The following is a 21,573-nucleotide window of genomic DNA, read 5'->3' as shown; positions in this document are numbered from 1 at the left end:
GGTGTGGCTAGAACAGTGAACAAGGACTCTGGGTGACCTGGGTCTGAGTCCTCACTTCTACCATGGAAGCTCACTGGGTCTCCTTGGGCCAGTCACAAATTCTCAGCCTGGTCTACCTTGCAGGACTGTTGTGAGAAAATTGAGGAGGTGCTGAAAAACACTTTGAGTCCCAACTGGGGAGAAAAGCTGGATATAAACAAGTACAAATAGATCAATGTAAGTTCACCTACCAAACATGTTCACCACATTGTTTGTGGCATCTCCTGTTAGGGCAGTTTTACGTAGAAATCTCTAATTAGGAAGATCTCAGTTCATCTGACAATGGTGCTTTAAGAAACATCTGCGATCCACTTTCAACACCATCTCTACCCGGATGCATTCTACTTCCCTCTCTTCCTATTCATAACCACCCAATCTTATAAGCATTCTCTTTGAACGCACATTAAAGCTCTGATCCTCTGAGCCCTTTCCTTAAGAAGCCATAGAATCAGACCCTGCCCTGTTTTATTTTTTTTGACAGCTATTAATCTTGTTGACACACCGCGGCTGACACAAGACATGAGAGTATTTTATTCTCTGGCTGGTGAGAAAGTTCTGCCTTTGTGTGTGGGATATGCATGCACACCTCTTAACTGTTTAGCCTGGGCTCAGGATTCATCTCCTCATTAACTGGATATAATTACACCTGACAAACGTCCTGAGAGCGCCAAGGCATGAAAGGAGAAGACAGAAGGATTAAATTGATACAAGTCTGTCACCCTGGCAAATATAGCCCCAGAAAGCTTAAGAAGGAGCAGGATGAATAATTGTTTAAGGATCATCGGCATGATTGCAGGGTGTGATCTCATGCACTGCACCTGAAGAGTCAGATAATTATGGAAATTACAAAAGAAAATCAATTGGAGTGCTCAGATATGAGCAAAGTTCTGTGTTGGAGCATAGTGCCTGAAATCCTATCTAACAGTCATTTTAAAGGGCAGGAATTTCAGTGCATTGGGTGGAATAAAATTAATGTGTTTGTTCAACAATTTCTTAAGGGGGGGGGGTTGAAGTTAAATTTTCCCCCAAAAGCACAGTGCATGGGGGTGGCAGGTGTGTGTGTGAAAAATCACACTGGCAAAAGCTGGCAGTATCCTTTTCAGCACAGAACTGCCCATCACAAAACAAAAAGGTGGTTAATAACATTCCCTGACTTGAATAGCCCAGACAAGCCTGATCTTGTCAGATCTCAGAAGCTAAGCAAGGTCAAATATGGTAAGTATTTGGATGGGAGACCTTCAAGGAATATCATGATGCCGAGCTAGGCAATGCCGATGTACCTCTGAATGTCTCTTGATTTGCAATCTGTAGGGAGTCACCCTAAATCAGCTGAGATCCCTAGCCTGGTATTCAGGGGCCTCTACACAGGCATGGAGATATTACAAGGGGGCCAGAATCCATATCTGTTCTAAGCATTGCCATTCTGATCTTTTTGTCATTATGCTTTTTCTTACTCAGACGGTATTACTAGTACCATTGGTATTAAGTGGGATCCTCAAAATGTTTCGATGTTAGAAAGAAGTCCTATAATCATAAAGTCTGGGAATCACTAAGCTAAATCTAATAGGTAGCTGAGCAGTTAGTAGTGCCTCCCATCTCCAATTTACACATGGTATAGTAGCTGCCTCAAGCAGGCATGCACAGAAGTGTTAAAAGAACAAGTTGATGGCCCTGACAGGTCAACCTGCCCACAAAATGAGACCCAGAGTCTGATCTTCAGGATCGAAGCCTACAACCTGGCAACTATACCAGTTGAACTCCTGATTCTGTAAGCTTACCATAAACATTTTTAATTATTTTTTGTAGTGTGGTGGACAAGCCTACTGGATTTCTCTTTAATGTTAGAAAGAAATTTTAAGTAAAGGCAGGAGGATAAGACAGGCTCTGACATTCAGCTGTCCATTAACAATTAGCTAAAGTAAGAAAAAGAACAGAGTCTTACAAACCCAGGTACTTCAAAAGACTTGACAGAAACACAAATGTGTTAATCATGTCTGTAGCAATAACAACACTACTAGTGCTATTTATGGAGCATAAATTTCAATAAAGCAAACTTAATGCTTCCTGGCAACGAGAAGATTGTCTTACAGTTTCAAACTGTAGCAAGACCAGTGGTAAAAGGAAAGAAAAATCCCACACAATGCTGACTTAAGTGCATACATGCATAGTTTATATGATCATAAATCAAGCAATTTTGCACTTTTTAAACTCTGTAGTACAGAAGCAATAATTATTACAAGTACTTAATCAAGACACACAACAGACAGCTTGGCAAATACAAACATATATAAAATATTCCAGTTGGCTATAATGCTTCTTACTGCATATTCTGACACAGAGTCAGAGAAAAATTGGGAGTGTTTTAGTTGCCTTGACAGGGCTTGCAAGTCACAAAAGAACTGGGCCCTGATCCAACAAGAGGACATAATGTGTAAAAGAGTGATTTGTGTGCTTCTGTGGGCTGAAAAAGCTGAGATGAAATACTTACATAGCTTTGAGTCCCACCTTAGCCATTACAACATTTAGGTCATTTGTGCATGAACTACTTACCATGCAGCTGAGGAGCAATCAGTTATCTAACTTTGCTTTGCAGTGAGGTTTTCTGCTTTGCAGTGTTTACGCTTTTCTTTTTTGTCCTATCCCAGCTGATTCACCATTCTTCCCCACACTCCGCCTCATTGTTGTTGCTATGCAATCTCCACTTAGAAAGTCGCTTGCCACCTTTGGGGGGGTTCAGGGGATGTCTTTTGTCAAGTGATAGATCACTGAAAGCCTTGTCAATTTCATTGGGTTCCCAGCTCGTCTACCGCTCCAGTGATTGATAAACATGAAAATTAAAAAGGAAGCCTGGCCAGAAGAGGGGCCATTAGAGTGATAGGAGGGACTGTGGTGTGGGAGAAGGAAGGAGGGGAAGAGAGAGAAAACCAGAGGAAACGGTAAGGTATTGGGATCTGCTTTGCTTTCCCTGCAAAGGAAGAAAAAAGTTTGCACTTAAAACAGCTTTTGTAAACTGTGTGGATTTTCTGATCTGAGAGCGGGGTAAATTCCAGAAAGGGGAAAACATGCTCATAATCAAGAATCAAACCCAAAGGGAATGTTCACTTAAAGCACAGGAGATATGTGAAAATGTCCATACACATAAAGTATGGAACCTGCGGATAATGCTGTCCTTATCATGTTACTATTAAAATTAACCTAAGAGTCAGTGGCTGATTTTTCACTTTTGAAATGCCCCATGGCATATTCAGGAGTGTACCTGCTGTGGGGCTTCTCACCCTGCTTGTAGTTCCCCATGGCTGCCCAGCTCTTTCCTCCACTTGAGTCAGGGCCAGTGTGGGAAGCCACAGCTGATTCTGCACAAGCTCCTGGCTGTCCCATAAGCACCACGAGCTCTTCTGCAGTCTCTTTCAGGCACGTGGGGGCAGCCTCCGTCTCTTGTGTTTGGATTGGCTGAATCTCGCCCCATTCCCTCCACTCACTTTCAGTGCTTTTCAAAAATTTTAAAACAGAGCACAGGCAGGCCCTTGGTCCCCCCATCTAAAATCCTCACTGGTGCCTCAAGGTCGAGAGAATCTCCGGCTTCCCCCCCCCCCCTAACCTCCTTGGGCATGAGAGAGAATCACTCTCCCCCTGAAAATTCCTTGTATGTGGGGGGGGGGGAGGAGCACAGGGATTCTCTTGTTTTGGTCGGGTGGGCCAGAGCAGTGAGGTAAGAAAATTGGCCCCAGTGCTGCTGCTGTGGAGTTCTTCATGGCAGGGAAGCCCCCGGAGCAACACGGGCGCATTCAAAAAGAACCTCCATTTTGGTGTTTCTGGAAAGCTGTGGAGCAAAACAAATGCTCCGAGGCAGTGCCAGGGCAACAGCACAGCAGACACGCTGCAGCAACGGAGGCAGTGAAGAACTCTCCATTGCACCAGGGCATTTTTGTGCTAACAGAGGAGCAATTTCACCATGAAAAACTGGCCAGTGTCTACCAGTGTTTAACATAGTAGTCAGTATATTGCTTTCTGGACTGGGGTCAGTGTGACATTGGCATCATTATTTTCTTTCTATTTGTTTCTGGCCCTTGGAAAAAATATGTCACAGGAACCTTCTGAGGTAGAGTAGGCTGAGTGACAGTTTCAAGATGATCAAGTTAGTTTCATGAAATTTTAATCTAGGCCTTTCCAGGCTGTTTGACACACTGTCCACCTCACCACATGACCTTCCTATTGCAATGTTTGAAGAGCACTTACATATCTCTATTATGTGAACATTCACCCACCTTTTCTACAGCTGTGAACTAGGATTGTAAACATTCAGATTCTTTTTCTTGCAGAAAAAAATTATCTGGGAAGTCAGATCTAATATTTTTGCTCAAGGGATAATTTTAAAAAGTGAATGCCAACATTACCACAAGAACATCCAGTGCTAATGAAATGGTAAGTGAATCTTTTTTTTTAAGTTTCAGTTTCTTGTTTATCTGAAAATAAAATGAATTAATTCTAGACTGACATCCTCTGTTGAATGAACAGAGGAAAAATGGTACCAGCAGGCACACTTTTAAACTTCTTGAAGTTCTTGCTGGGATGATGACATGAAAAGTTGTACTTGCCCAGTTTCACCCACAATTCCCTAATTTTGACAGGGAAATTCACAAGAATTATTGTTTGATTGTACATTTCAGGCTATCTGGTCAAACTGAGAGTGAGTTATATTCAGACATAAATAAATATATCCCTGTACTAATTATGTAATTACATTTTCATCTAAAGTAATTTTGCTTCAGTGCCCAGAATGTTCATATATCCTTTCAATGTAAAATAAAATTGCTCTTGAAGTTTCTAAAGTATTAAGTTCCCAAAGGCACCTGGTGGGCCACTGCGAGTAGCAGAGTGCTGGACTAGATGGACTCTGGTCTGATCCAACAGGCTAGTTCTTATGTTCTTATGTTCTTATTGTTATTCTATCATAATTCTGTCTCAACCTAACCAATGTCACAGAGGTTTGGGAAAGATAAACCATGCTGAACTGATTAAGAGATTTGGACAGAAGTCTTAAGGAATGGGTTTGATTCCCCACTCCTCCACCTGCTGGGTGACCTTGGATCTGTCACTCTTTTCTCATAAATCTCTCAGCTCTCACAGAGTCAGGCAATGGCAAACTGCCTTGGAACCACCTCTTGCCTTGAAAACTCTATGGGGTTGCCATATGTTGGTTGTGATTTGACAGCATTTTACACACATACAAAGATGTAGAGGGAGGACTATGTTTATGGCCCTGAGTTTCTTGGAGGAAGTGCAGGATTTAAGGTATGTATACATAAATCATGAAGTCACTGCACATTCCTGGGCCTGAAATCATGACCTAAAAATCCAAAAGAAAGCTCTTGCAATGGAGTATGGCTGGCCCTTACATGTTCTGCACATAAAATGCCAGAAATAATCAGTCATTACTTATGTTTCATGCTCTTTGTGTTTGATTGCAGTGGCCCTTAGCTATATGCAATAAATGCCATTTGACCTTTTGTTCCTTTTGCCTAAAGTAAACAAGTCTGTGTTCTAAATACAGTTGTAAACACTGACAATCTTTAAATCAACATGACTGATGCCCTGCGTGGAGGCATAACTTATGTCACTTTTGGAAGGAATCATTTAGCTTCCCTCTTGAATCTGCCCCTTAGTAGCATCTGTATAAGAGACACTGACTAAAACAATATTGGCACCTGCCAGTCATTGTGATAATGATTCCTTTTGCACAGCCAGGGCTTATCCTTTCTTAGAGAGTGCAAGTATGTTTGTTGCCCATGTAACACAGAGAACACCACAGTTTTGGTCATGGTTAGGTAGGTAATCTTGTTTTATTTAGTTGATGGGGACAGTATCCACAGCATCTGCTTTCATACAAAAACACCATCCATGCTGAGCCTCTAACTGGCACCCTATGCGGCTATTCACATTGGTTTCTCTTAATGAAAAAGACACTGGAGACTGTTTCAGGGCACCAGCAGCAGAAAATTGCTTAACTTTGTCAATATGGAGGAACCTACAGAGTAAACAGAGCAGTGTCAGCTGTTTCAAAAAGCAGCAAAGCTAAATATACCAAAAAAAGAGAGGTTTTTTTAAAAGAACAAAAAAAAACATTCTAGCTTCTCGGGGAATTCCTGGCAAACCCATGAAAGGTCCTCTAGAGCAGTGATTAAAGTGAAGCAGAAAATCTCCTCCTTGCCAGTTCTCACTTGCTAAACATGCTTCTCAGCTAATGTTTTTCATTGATTTACAGAGCTCTTCCAGGCTTTTTTAGTGTAACAATTTATGGGACTTGGAACAAATACTCTGCAATTTGCCAGACTGGACAAGTGTGGGCTCAGTAGCCAGAAAGGCTAATTGGGGTACTGTTTAAATTTTGTTCAGATTAATGTGTTCTCCTTCTGATTTGCTTGCACATCCTGGCATTTATCTGCTTCGAACTTATGAGGCACAATGCTTCCCTTTCTTGCTGATGCCACCTGGAGCTGTCATTCAAGTGTTACCCAGTAGCTTTTGAGCTACAAATACAAGGGCTTCCCCTTCAAGCACTGGACTTTCTCCTAAACTGTACTCCAATGTCAGAGCTGCCAACTGGCACTCAATGGTCCCTGTGCTTCACCTCAAAGAACTCCTTTCCCTTTTTCAATGACCCATCTAGTTTTAATTTATTTATCATCATTCATGTGCCACTTTCCAAAGACATGCTCAAGGTGGGTATCATGGGTTCCCTTGATTACTCACTGATTTTTCAGCTTTTGAGTCTCAGCTGAATGAGTGAATTAAATCCACAAAAAATGTTGAATTGGATCCTAATTTCCTACCCCACAGCTGGTATGTATGAGGAAGAAGAGGACAGGGGAATTTTTTTGCTGATTCTCACTTCAGTGCCCTCCCCCCACTTTAATCCCTTGATGAGGATCCACTGATCCACAGGGGCCCAGTTTCATAGGTCATGAGATACTACTGTGGGGCAGAGAATGCTTCTGTTTATGCAGTTCAGCTCTATTCTTATTACATAGGACTGTGCATCTGCCGCAATAGTAAAGCAATGTGGTGTGATAGAATTGTGATAACTGATTCACACGCTGCTGACTGTAGAATACTGCTATCATCAAGGATCAGTCATGTATTAACTATTGGAGATTTTGGAGGTATTGGACATTTTTAAACAGAGGCTGCATGGCCACCTGTCAGGAGTGCTTTGATTGTCTATTCCTGCATGGCAGAGGGTTGGACTTTATGGCCCTTGTGGTCTCTTCCAGCCCTATGATTCTATACTCCTAATGCTATGAATGGAGATGTCCCTGCTTAGTGCTATAGCTGATGTGCTGGACTAAGACCAAAAAAATCCAAGTTCAAATCCCTATTTGTTTACAATAGCCATTGGATGATCATCAGCCAGTAACTTTCTTTCAGTCTAACCAAGAGGGATATTCTGAGGAAAATTGTCAGTCGTATGTCATTGGAAATGGGATAAAACTTTGCACATAGACAGCACCATTTTAATTTCTTTTTAAATCCATATGTTGTCAAAGTTCTTCACCATTCTTTATTCTGTGCAACTGATGTACAAGCTGGAATTCTGTGTGAGCTGGCAGAGGGCCCTGTGGGTACCAGGCAGTAGTGCCATGCTCTGACCAGCCTGGCTAGTTGTAAACACTGTTGGGACACAAATGACATGATGCTGGTAGTGAATGGATGAGGCTCATCCCAACCCCACCACACCCCTGCAGAACCAGAAGGGAGAGGCAGGCCAATGAAGGGGGGACTGGAGGCTGAGGCAAGCCCTCCAGCTAGAGCTTCAAGGCCAAAAGAGGAAGAATAGAGAGGGAGGAAGTGGCATAGAACTGCATCTTCTGCTCTTACCATACCTATCCTAAAGGTGATACAGGATAACTGGTATAAAAGGATTTGGGGGCGGGGGAGGCTCTGGGTGAACATGAAAGAAAAAGAAGGAAAGAGCAAGTCATAAATTGGGCCTGGGGAGACCCCTAAGGGATCCAACAAAGGTCAAGGAACCCAGACTGAGAGCCTACTGGTAACTGTGGCACTGAAAAAATGTGTATTGGGGGGCAGGGGCGGGTATAGGCATGAAAAAGCAGAAAATAGTGAGAAAATGAAAAAAACCCTCAAAGTTTCGTTTCTCATAAGGGAGAAATAAAAATGAAATAGAAACACTTGAACAGAGGCAGGAAGCTTGCAAAATTGGTCTCATCCCACAGTTAACTTGTGGGATCCAATGCTGCAATGATGACCAATGGTTTAGATGTCTTGAAAAGGGGATGCAAATTCAAGAGGAATGGAAAGGTCCTTCAGTAGCTATTATCTATGAAGAAAACACATTTCCACATTCAGAGGCAGTAACACTGTGAATATCAATGTGGTGGATAGCAACATGTCTTGGTGTCAATGTATGGGTCTTTTGGGACATCTGTTTGGCCATTGTGTGAAACAGATGCTGGAATAGATGGGTGGTTGGTCTGATCAGGTATGGCGGCTTTTATTCCCTGTTCTTATGTCTAGCCTAACTTTCCTGCCAGAATTGGTATGAGGATAAACAGGATGGAATGGACCATTAAAATCACCTGGACAGTTCTTGGTGAGCCTTTGCCCTGGAGGGCTGGTAGCTTGCCGAAAGGGCCATCAATTATAGCAGCTTCTACAAAGAAACAGAGTGGAAGGAAAGCAAAGGAAACCAGTCAAAGAGATGGATGGGGGAGGTGGCCCTTCCCTAGGAATGCCAGCATAATCTTTTTCATAGGCTAGATAGAGCCCATTTTGTCCAACAAACTGCTGTCCCTGAACTGAGCTTCCAATTAGGGTATTAATTACATGTCTGTAAAGTGTTGTCAAGTTGCAGCTGACCTACGGTAACCCACTAGGGTTTTCAAGGCAAGAAAGTAGCAGAAGTCATTGTCTACCTCTGCACAGCAACTCTAGAATTCCTTGGTGGTCTCCCGTCCAAATACTTACCAGGGACAATCCTGTTTAGTTTCTGAGATCTGAGGAGCTCAGACTAGCCTGAGCCATCTAGGTCAGGGCTAGGTATAACTATTCTTGTCACCAAGTCATAACTGACTCATGGCGACCCTGAAGGGGTTTCAAGGCAAGAGACATTTGGAGGTGGACTGTCATTGCCTTACTCCACGTCACAACCTTGATATTCCTTGGAGATCTTTCATTGAAATACTGAAAGTGTGTTGCTCACCCAAGGTCACTCTGCAAGCTTCCATATCATTAGTGGGGATCTGAATCTGGGTTTCCCAAATCCTAGACCAATTGGCCATGCTGGCAGGGGCTGATGGGAATTATAGTCCATGACATCTGGAGTGCCAAAGGTTCGCCAACCCAGCCCTATAGCATGCTGGCTGTCTAGTGTATAATTAGAGGAATCTTAATATAAAGTTGATTGTTGGGCCATAAACATTGCAGAGAGTCACTCAATACATCAATGACCAATTTCTTTATTGTGCAGATGTTTTATAAATTCATTCTTCTTTTTAAGGTATCCTACTAGGGCCAGAATTGATTGATTTGCAGCCAAATATTTGCCCATAAAAATGCTGTTACATTTCAGCATCAAAGCTGCACTGATGTTCTCCCTGCAGAAGCTCGAAACAATTTTTATCAATCTCATTTTTAGTGGTTTTATTATTTCAATGTCCAGGGATGAAAATGTGGAAAACATGCTTGCTGTATTTTGGGTATTCAAATGCAGTTACTCTACATTATTGAAAAAATGTGTGAAAAGTATTTTGGACACCATGACTATTATTTTTAAACAATTTTTAAAACAGTTTCAGTCTTGGATGTTGATAACGATTAAACTACACATGATGCTGGAGTTCTGTGACGGGAACTCCAGATGTGTTATTTGGTCCTAAAAAGCAGCCACAAGGAAGGGAAGGGACAGATGGATTGTGGTCAAAGTGGATTCCTGCACATATGCACTCAGTTATAGAGAGAGAGAAAAAGAAAAAGGTACAGAGCACAATTCAAAGACTACAAAAGGGGACCCACAACAAACATGCAGAGAGGGGGTGTTTCCCCACTGTTGCTTTCTTCCTTCTTTCCCCTTCTCTGTCAGAGTTCCCCCACTCTTTGCTTTCATCCCTTATCTATCAGTCTCCCCTCACCCTCACTTCTCTCACCCCTTCCATTCCAGTCTTTCTCCCTATCCTCTTCTCTAGCAATCTTCTAACTTCCCATTTCTGTGCTCACCCTTTGTATGTCAGTTTTCCCCTCTCTTCTCCAGCCCTTCTCAGACTATGTCCTCTCTTGTCTTTCCCCTCTTTGCTTCTCAATCTGCCCCTTTGGTCCTTGGAACCAAAGATAAAAAACCAGCCTTGGCATTTGCACAGGAGAAGATGCAACCTTCTCCTTGGGCACCTTTTAATTCAGTGTCCTTTGACCTACTAGGCCAGGGGTAGGGAACCTGCGGCTCTCCAGATGTTCAGGAACTACAATTCCCATCAGCCTCTGTCAGCATGGCCAATTGGCCATGCTGGTAGGGGCTGATGGGAATTGTAGTTCCTGAACATCTGGAGAGCCGCAGGTTCCCTACCCCTGTACTAGGCTCTTCCTGATTTCTGACCTGAAGATTTTGCTCCACCTGGACTGTTTTGGGTTTCCAGTCCACCCTGGAGGATAAATCTGTAGAAAGGCAACTCACCCTAAACTCCATGGAGTGAAGCCAAACTGAAACTATAATTTAAAATGCTCTCATTTTGTGATGCCCAAAGTTAAAATGATAGATGATGTACCAGCTTGACCCAGTGCATAGTGGAAAGGGTACACACCAATGCCACGCAAAAGTTTTTCTTTATTTTAAGCTGTATGTCAACATCTTCATTGATAATGTACATAAAAGGAAAATATGGCTGATGAAAACCTCAGCAGCCTGCCAATTATTTTTTTTAAGTTCTACTGTCTGTGCCCCAGGTGGGGTGACAACCAAAGGCAGGGCTGTGTGTGTGTGTGTGTGTGTGTGTGTGTGTGTGTGTGTGTGTGTGTGTGTGTGTGTGTGGTGGCATCTCATCTTTGTCCTTCCCTTGGAAGCTGGCATCTACCTTACTTTCCTTTAGGAAAAAAACATGATCATTGAATATATAAGTAACTTGACCCTCAAGTGAGCTATGTGCTACCCTCAGGCCTATGTATCTGCTTTCTACTCAAGTTTCAGGTGTGGTTTTGTGAAGGACAGGTAATTTGAGGTCACAGAATATTTTTTGTATGCAAATAAATAAATACATCTCACAAGTAGCCTGGAATGACGGCTGATAAATCAGTTGGCTTTCCTGTTTAACTTAACCTGGTTAAATTATTGGAATTATTTGTTTCCTAGTCACCTTCTTTTAATACAGGCACTGAGGCAATGTGGTCCAAAGTGCACAGTGCTTGTTCCAGATTGGATGTAGCTCCTCAGTATTAAATGAGAAGATACCCCCAAATCTTCAGGGGTGTTACATAATCATTGGAGGCTTCATGCCACTTCAATTAGCATAATTGTTAGGTCAAAAATAGTGCCCGTTGCTAAAAAATGTGTGTTGTTGCATTTGACTTGAAAAGCACCTTTGCACATACTGTAAAGACACTTCACACTAGACTATAACAGCACAAACGCCTCTGGGGCACTATCTCCTTTAGAACTGACAGTCTGATCAAGAGGAATGCTGCCCTGCCTATCATACCCAAACTGTCTATGTTACAATAGACAGGGGAAAGTAGCAAAAAAATGAGGTATGAAGAAATTAGCTACAAAGTTCACCATTGGACAATCTTAAGTTTTGAGTGTTGGTGGCTCTTCCTTCTAGCAAAGTATTGGGACAGTTAGCCTTTGCAATTCTATGTTGTTGTTGCTGGGTTTTTAATTTTTTTAAAAAAAAAAACTCTGCTGAACTGTACATAAATGAGAAGGTTGCACTTTGTGCTAGTCCAAATGGACTCAGTTAGCCTTGGCTATAGAGGAAATATCAGAATGACAGACTAGAAGAGTTTTGTGTACACAGTCTAGTTGCACCCACCATGTTGGCCTATAGCCTGTGTCAATTTGATCTGGTCAGAAGCCACTTCCTCATGGGTACATCTGAAAGTACCCTAAACAACTCAATCATATTTTTTACATATTTTCTCTGGATAAAGACATCAGCTGTAACTGGGCTGACTGAAAAAAAAAACCCCTAATTGGATATTTTATATCTGCTTTTAAATGTCTTATGTCTGCTTGGGCCACTGGGATGAGGCAGGTAATATGTTCAAGCTGCTGCTCATAATGAAGTCTAGGCTAAAAATCTGAATAAATTAACAAGACAGATCAACATTGGACAAATATATGTGAAAGGAAAGATGGTAGGAAGGTGAGCAATCTCAATCACAGGAAAAGCCTCATTTTGGACGTATGTTTATAGGCACCAGAGGTGGGATCCAGCAGGTTCTCACCAGTTCCCGAGAGTGGGTTACTAATTATTTGAGTGTGCCGAGAGGGGGTTACTAAGTGGGTCCGCTTTTCCATCTCCACACCCTTGCCTCCCCGAGAGGCATACTGCCTTTGAATGTGAAGGTTCCATATAGCAATTGTGACTAATAATGTAACTCCCTGAACTGGGTTAATCCCTTTCAGGTACTGCAATTCATTGATTCTCAGCCTTTTGTACCTTTTATCTCACCAGTCTCTATCAAAGAACCTGTGTGTTTCACCATTGCTGTGTTCAGTTTTGTGAGTTGGGGCATTTTCTATAATGTGATAATGATTTAGAAATGACCTGGTGCAAAAAATTTGGGAAGGGTCATGGTGGGGTGGCTGCCCATGGGGGGCCATCCAACTCAGGTTTTGCCCAGGGCTCAGGTTTGCCTAGGTACACCTCTGCCCCCTTTGCTGAGGGGAGGCTGGCGAGGGAACCTGTTACTAAAATTTTTGGATCCCACCACTGATAGGCACCCTACTTTCTACATGGCCCTGGAAGGTGGCATTCTTGTAAACTATGGGTTTGGATCCAAGTAGCTTTTCAGCTGGTGAAAAAAGGAGGCCCACCAGTCTTGGACCACCAAAATAACTATGCTGGGAATCATGGGACCTGTATGGGGGGAAAAAAGACACAGGGGATGGCAACTGTAGTAAGGAAGACTGAGTGAAAAAGCTGGCTGTATCTAACCAAATTTATACATTATTTATTTAGGATATTTGTATGCAAAACTCTCCATAAGATTTGTGAAAAAATACAGCCACTGATTTCTCAAACATCAAAATATTAAGCAAAATATTAAGCAGGTCCAAATTTGTAGCCTAACCGGTGCAATTTTGAAGGGGGGGGGGGAGTCTACTCTGTCCTGACACAGACTCAGTGAAGATGAATTGTCTGTTCATGGAAACACGTTCTCGTTCACCTGAAAAGGTAGACCAAATATTTGCTATCTGTTCACTATGGACAGTAAAATGGTTTAAGCAGTGAAGCTGTGCTTTTCAAAACACTGGTCCACTTTGAAAGCCAGATCTGAACAAGGCAAAGCTGGCAAGAAAACACTGCAGAAAACCACTTTGGAAAATATAACTTTCTGAAAAACAATTTTTTTCCCCACCAACAAGTTGTTTTCAATAAAAATTTTCCATTGGAAAAATGGCTGTGAAATAGCTTCATTTTTGGTTACAATGAAATGTTTCGTTGCTGGGGTGTTAATGGGCTACTGTAGTCCCTTTGTGAAAAAAAACACATTTCTATTTTATTTACAGAAATAATTTTTAAGCTTACTCCTTTGACCTCTCATTGGCTAATTATACAGTGGTGCTCCACCCCATGCTGAAGGGAGATTCTTTTTGGGGCAGAGCTTTTGTTATGGATGCCTTTCCCTCTCTCATACTGACTGCGTGGCAGATCCCATAACTGTTTGTGAGAGCAGGCAAAGAGCAACCTTTCCCCCTGCTTTGCAGGGAAGACAAAAGAAATGGCCCTGGGTTATTCTTTGCTTTGGGCTTTTTGGCTCCACCCCATCTCCCTTGCTCTGCTTCTGCCCTCCCCAATGATTGGGAGGGCTTTGTAAAACTTTATTTCAATTTCAAGCATTTGTACGATATTAGATCTATGGAAATAATGATAGATCTGACATAGGAATATTGACATACCAAGGAATATCGAAATAACAAGCCTCTCCCTCCTCCTGTGGCAACAGCAGTGGCAGGAAGTGTGTGTGTGTGGTGGGGAGAGAATATCAGTTCAAGGACAAGGTCCTCTTCTTCAGCCAAGAGTGGTCCAGGAAATTGCTTTGCCTATTTCATTTGGGTGGGGATTATTTTTGGAAAGGGGCTACAATATTGATTTAACTGCAATAACAGTAATATTGATTTAACAGCAATTTAAAGAGTTTTGACAAAGCTAGCAACCTTGCAACTGCTGGGTGTGGTGAGATCTTTGCTTTTAAGAGTGAGTTGACAGGTGGAGTTAAGAGTTAAGGAAAAGCAGAGGCGGATTCCGCATGGGCCAAAAACAGTGGTGTGAAAATGGTGTAAACCCTTTTAGACCATTTTAAACCATTTTACACAATTTTCACACTGTTTTCATAGTGCTGTTTTTGGCCCCTGTGGAATCTGCCAGAGATTGGGGAGTGTTCAGCAGGCAAGCTGCATGGTAGGCAGTGAGGTGACTCCTTATGTGTATGCAGAGAAATGTGAGGAGACCCCACTATAACTCTGCTGCTTAGTGAAGAGCCCAGAGGTAAGTGTTCCTTGCCTAATGGGCCTTGTCTTGATAGCATACTTGTTTATGATACTTACAAATTACATGACAAGTCTTTTAACAAGATGGGTTGGAGTGCCCCAGAGACATAGCAAGGGGGAAAGCACCCGGTGCATTGTTGTGTCCCACCCCGGAATGCCCCCGTCCCACCCCGAACACCCCCGTCCCACCCTGGAATGCCCCAGCCATGCCCCTGGAACACCCTCGCCACATTCCCACAGGGGTGCGGGCCCCGGTGTGTCGCACGCCCCAGCCACGCCCCCGTGGAGCTACGCTTCTGAGTGCCCCTGATCTAACTGAGTTTCCCTGTAGCTAGTACTTTCTAAAGCACTGTGTGACATCGTTTAGATCTGGACCATGGCATATGGAGAAGAAGGATGTCAGCCTTCTCCTTTTGCCATTTTTGTGAGACCAAATGGCCTGAGAAGGCATTAGATGACATTTTGTGAGTCTGGACATGCACTGAGTACTGCATGTTAGGTCCAGAAGCATATCTAGGGAGAGGCAAGACAGAGCATGGTCCCTGGGTGCAACCCCTTGAAGGAGCACCAGCCCACACCCACAGCCTCCAAGCAGCTGTTGAACTTCACCCACCCCAAATTCCACATGGAGTTCACACATGTGGTGCACAATTGAACATTGAACCTTTCCAGGCTCTGCATTCAATTGGGTTTGCCCAGACCCCAAACTCCATGTGGAGTGCTCTTTTTTAAAGCTGAGCTCAGCCTGGCTGAACTCATCTTGGAGCCTGCAGTTTAAAGCTCAACCTAGGTAGGCTGAGTTCAGCATCAAACTAAGCAGTTGCTATACCAGGCTCCAGCTTCCCCCATCCCCACAAACTCTCCCTGGAGCCAGTAGTGTTTGCCTTGGATCGCATTTGCCCCTGATTAGGTCTTTCAGCTGGTTCAAAAGTGGGGCAAAAACAGTTGGGGGAGCTGAAACCCCTTCCTCCCCAATACTGTAGCTCCCAATCCAAATCAGGCCTGTAATATTTGGGGAAATATGTTCCCTGTACCTGGTGTGGAGGAGCTGCAAGGAAACTGGTATTGTGAAGCTTTGTCCTTAATGACTGCTGAATTGTCTGGATTCAGAATAGTCCATGCATGTCATGGGAGTTATAGCTTATTTCCTTCTCCTTGCCTACCCACAATCTGCCAATGGCCCAAGCGGATGAACATTTTGTAATCGAGATTGATTCCTCCAACTGTGTAACTGCCAAAAGCAGGTGATTTCAAGGATGCTTCCTTTGAGCATATACAAAGATGGGACAAACTGTGTGATCTCTGCTTGAAAAGTAGTTCATTTTAATGATCTGACTATGACTGGGGGAAAAGTGATTTTTTATTGCCAATATGCTGCTTTAAAAATACTGTAAACAAATCATCTATCTGATTGTATATGAGGTGCTCAAGAGCTGGCATTGTAAGCAAAGAACATTTGCTTTTCAAACATCTTATTTGTGAAAATGCAGTCATTCACTGGGATACACCTGGTGAGTTCACAAGAACTGATAAAGGAAGGGGAAATGATGAAGTACTTGGGGAAGAGTTCCCGAATGCAAAAACAGAAAATGTACAAGCCCAAATATGTACCCAAGACAACCAATTTAGAGTTACCAAGATGCAGTTTTGATCTTCCCCCATTTGAAAAACAATGCATAAATAAGTATTTCATCCACGAAGGGAGCTACAGATGCCAAAATCAAAACACACATGGCTATATATAATCTCTCTCTCTCTCTCTCTCTCCCCCCCCTCTCTCTGAAAGTATATGTATATGGATGGTGGGGGGGGGGGGAAGGAACTAGAAAATATAAAAAGTACATTTATCTTTGGCTATACATTGTAATCAAAAGACAAAAAGGATTTCTCATTTGTCTACCTTAGTAATTGCTTTTAATTATCCAGTGCTGTTTCACCTCTTTACTGCAATATCAATGCAAAACCATGTTATTCGATATCCCCTAATGCCTTGTAAAATCATTAACATATCATGAAATGGATGACAGACACCTGTTATACTACTAAAAATACAGAGGGGAGGGGGATCTCCTTTATTAATGGAAAAACCAATCATACCAAAATTAAATTATTTTAACAGCTCTGTTCCTATCGTGGGAACTCATTTAAGTAGACTTGGACAGCATAAAATGTAATGAGAACAGACTCTAATAGGGAAGATGTTACTATAGCATTTAGGGGAAATGTAAGCTGATTCCATTATCTCTGTGGAGCAAAACCTCTGACATTTCAGCCACTACCGGGCTATTTCAAGATTTTCCTATGACATGCTAAGAGGAAGAAGATCAGAACAGACTGACAAATGAGGTTACCTAAAGACTTCAGAATAAATTATGCAGTAAGGTGAACCTGGCATTTATAAGTCCAAAAGAATTGAAGAATCCCTTGTAACAAGAGACTGAATCTCTTAACCCATGAATTGTATAGAAAACATGAAAACTAGGGACCTGAGTAACAATGGTCTTATCAGGTTTCCATTTTGAAATGTGTGGATTAGGAAAATATTTCAATGAAATCCTTCTGGAAATTTCCATATGACCAGCGTGACTGGTTTTTCATCACTACTGAACATAGTTCTCCAAAGAACTGACATTGTCCAATCTCAGATTCCTCTCAAGTCCTGAAATCCCATGTTTTTATGACATTTCACTGCTAGACACCAGACTATTTAATCTTTTGCTTTTTCTATCTCTTTTCCCATTTCTGTTATTTCTTTAATGGCTGCCAATTCTACTACTATTACTACTGGGAATTCCTTATTTCCTGCTTCCTAATAGACAACATCCAAGGAGCTGTAATGGCCTATAATGTATTCAGTGCACACCATATTTTGCAGTGATGGGCTGTCATTAGTGGGAGGAACAATGGGTCACACTGGATGTGACTCTATGTATGGGTTTGACCTGAGGATGCTGTCATCATTTTAAAGCCTAATAAGTCAATTTAAAAAATACTGTGAAGCCTGCAACATGGTGGGATGAGGCATACTCTTCTTCCACATACCTTTTAAGTGCCAAACAGCTGCACGGGGGAGGCATGCTCTTTCAACTGTGACTGCTCTCTAAACATCCTGTGGCCAACTTCCATGGCTGGTTGCTCATATGCCCATTTTGTAGAAAGGGGGGCTGAGGTCAAGAGAATGTGGTTTGCCAAGGTTACATGGTAAGCACATGCTTCAGCTGAAATGTCTCTGTGTTTCCCATTATTTTCATAATATGTTTTGACCAAAGAACATTAGCTTATGTGTTCCTGTGTGTAAAGCATTGGCATTGGCATGATTCAAGTTCTGAAACCAAGAAGAATGCCTTATTGACACAACAGTCTAGAAAGGCAAATATCAGATGTAATTAATAAAAAGGCAAGTTAAGTAGTTCTTGAAGGCAACTCTCCCATGTTAGGCATTATGGGATAGCATAAATATTGAAAGCCCTATAATTCATATGATCTATCATATATTGAAGGGAAAGCTATTCATTAGCTGAGATGCATGGCCAACCCATTATCCTCAAAAATCTCCCTGTCTTTATTTAAGTTGTAGGCTTCTGTGACACTCTGTGATTTATTTTAATGATATGCAGTGCTTCACTTTGCATTTTGTGATTTCAGGACTCCTACAAGCTTATGTAAATTCCAGCTGCTAGGCCACAAGATAAAATCATGGCTCTTACTTACTCTCTTTATGTCACATAAATGTGAAAAATTGAAGAGTTGCTCCAGGCCAACGTGCTACATTTTACATTGTGGTGATCTCCATAGGCTGCCTTTTCAGCTCAGACTAGGGATAATGCTTTAAACAGCACATGGTTTAAAAGTGGAGGAAGAGAAAGATCAGTTGTGATATTTGGAGTTTCTTTCCTTTCCCATCTTCCAGGTCATTTCTTTCCATCCTGCAATCCTTCCTCTATTAAAATGTTTGGAGCCAGTAGAAATGATCTGATGCAAAAATAACCTAGGCTTATGAATATATTTCTAGTGCAACTCAGAGTTGTTCCATACAACTATTTTTGACTTGATGAAGAAATCATACATTGAAAATGTCGATGATTTTGTTGTTTTAGTCTTCTGAATATTTCATCATGAAGATAGACTCTGACTCACCATGTCCTGTTTTAACCAACTTGTCAATGATTTTTCTCAATTTGTGGTGAGTCATGAGTGTGACATTGACAAGATTGATTCAATATGTCATGTCACTTTTAAAAAATCCCATTCACAGTGAGTGTATAAGGTATAGTCATGTGGCTTGGCCCAGTTACAGGGTGTTCAAAAGCAAAATAGACAGGTATAAAATATATATCAAAAATAAGGGTGCATTGTTAACTACAAATAAAAACACTACCTGGACCCACAATAAGAAACAATATGACAAGCATACAACAGTGAATATCACTGAGTAGACCATCAGGTTTTATAGTTTTGCAAGGATGAGAGGCCTTTTCTGACTCCCTACTTTGAATTGGTGGCTGTTTTCAAATTGAGTATACAGAAATGGCCTGGTGTACATTTGCTCTAAACAGTTTGGGAGGCAACGTGTAGTTTGCCATGTATGTTAATTCCTGATGAGAATTCTGTTGAGCCTGATCTCTTCTTAGGCCTTGGTGGAAATAGGATGCTGGAGTAAATTGACATGGGTAGCCCAATCCAGATGGGGGTCGGGGAGCTTAGTGGCATCCTCCTATCAGGTTCCCCAGTGGTATGGGTAGGGGGAAAACTGCCCCCAGGAACCCCATAGGGAAAGAGAACTTACATCATGAAAATCGTGGCACAAGTTTGGGGTTGGCCTTGCCGGTATCCAGGAGCTGAAAGCCAAGAATAGATTCAATTGAAGCTTTTGCTTAACAGGCCTGAGGGTCCAATTTGTCCATACATTATGAGAGATATTTCCCACACACCATGGAATGAAGACCAAAAGCTTCTTGCTCAAGGGCAGTTCAATGCAGTGATATGAACTGCAGACATGTGACTTTTCTCACCCACAGTTAGCTATTCCTAGAAATACAGAACAGTAAATGGTTGGTATTTAGTCTTCCCAAGCAGTTTCTAGGTCTGTAGTTCCCAACCTTGTTGAGCCTCTGGACGCTAGTAGAATTTTGAGGGCATGCAATGGAGGCCACCACAAAATTGTAATTGGCCTTCTTATGAGATTGCAAGCAGGTACCAGTAAGAAATATTTGGGCTCCTTAAGTTTACTTATATGCACAGCAGTGATTAGCAAACTTTTTCTTTTGTGTCCTCCTCCTGGGTTGTCATTGTTGGGAAAATCCAAAGCTTATGTGTAAATGAGAGAGAGAGAGAGAGAGAGAGAGAGAGAGGAATCCTGAAGAGGTGATATGGGGAAAAGTAAAAGTGATTATGAAGCATCACAATAGATCTGATCATGTCAAATTCCTCTGGAGAGAAAGTCAGGGAGAAAAAATTACTGGCACTCAGCTCTTGAAGTCAATAAATGAAATCTACCCAATTCAGCTGAGGCATCAGGGAAATCACTCTTGATTTGTCTTTGATAGGTTGACAAAATCTCTGTTAAAGCCATTTTAATGCTTTTGTGACTAGGCTTCCAAATACATTGAACTCAAGCTAGATCTCAGCTTAATAGAACCAGCCCTTCATGTCAATCAGATGTGGAGAGGAAGTGAGAAACAACCTTACGAGAGCAACGCAACTTTCCTCTCTTTTGTGCTTCTCTGCTGGCAACTTGTGAGTTAAGAAACAGATCCAAATGTATAGGATAGGATAGGATATTTAATTTATATACTGCCCTGCCCCGGAGGGCTCAGGGCGGTGTACAACATAATAGGAATAACAATAACATGATAATACAAAACCATAAGGCTACATATAAAGACAATATCAATTTCAGTGGATCCACAAATTAACAATTCAAGATCAAAATAATACTATCAGGTTAACAGCTCAGAGCAAGTTAAACAACTTATGATAACTTCCCCAACATGCGTTTCTAAAGAAAAGAAGAAATATAGTAAAGCTCAACCTATTAAATACAATTGATTATTTTTTTAAAAAAACTCACAGGTTAGCCACAGTCTCTGAATAATTGTGATAAAATCATTCATGGTCATTAGAAACATGGATGCTAGTGCCCCAGGCCTTCTGTCTGAATGAGGCACAGAAGAGTATTGACAGATTTTTTAACCTAGAGGAGGATTACCAGCATCCCTTAAAAGGGCTGCGCCTTCCTAGTACAGGCAATTGGTTTGTGCTGCTGAGTACTACTGATAAGGTTACATGGGATTAGAAAATCACCACTTGGGGCTGAGCAGCAGTTGGTAAATTTGAACTTGGTTCTTCCAGATCCTAGCCCAAAACTACAACCACTATATCACACTGGCTTTCCAAGTTCTCCAGTACAGCTTCCCCATCCAATGAAGTGAGTGGGAATTGCACAGAAATATTCCCTATATATAGGTGATCAGTGAGAACCTTTAGGGACCTGGAATGAGACAACTGAATTTACTGAATTTTATATCTTGACTCTCCATATAAGTAGCTAGAAAGTAGCTCACAAAAATAACAAAACCCTATCAGAATAAACTATGATCAGATTTAAAATACAACCCTCCCAACCTCCAGCAAACATAAGAAGCCCTACTCTATTAATCCTGGTGGATGACAATGGAATGGTGAAAAAGTCAATTTCAAGAGGATCCACCTTAAGGATCATAAATTCAGAACCAAAATAGCCTCTGTCATGAGGTCAGCTCTTCGCATGGTCCTGGGAAGCAAAGTGGAAAATAACAAAGAACTTAGGCTGGTGAGAT

The sequence above is a fragment of the Sphaerodactylus townsendi genome, linkage group LG05 (genome assembly GCF_021028975.2).
Source record: "Sphaerodactylus townsendi isolate TG3544 linkage group LG05, MPM_Stown_v2.3, whole genome shotgun sequence".
Taxonomy (NCBI): Eukaryota; Metazoa; Chordata; class Lepidosauria; order Squamata; family Sphaerodactylidae; genus Sphaerodactylus; species Sphaerodactylus townsendi.
This window is presented reverse-complemented; position numbering follows the sequence as displayed.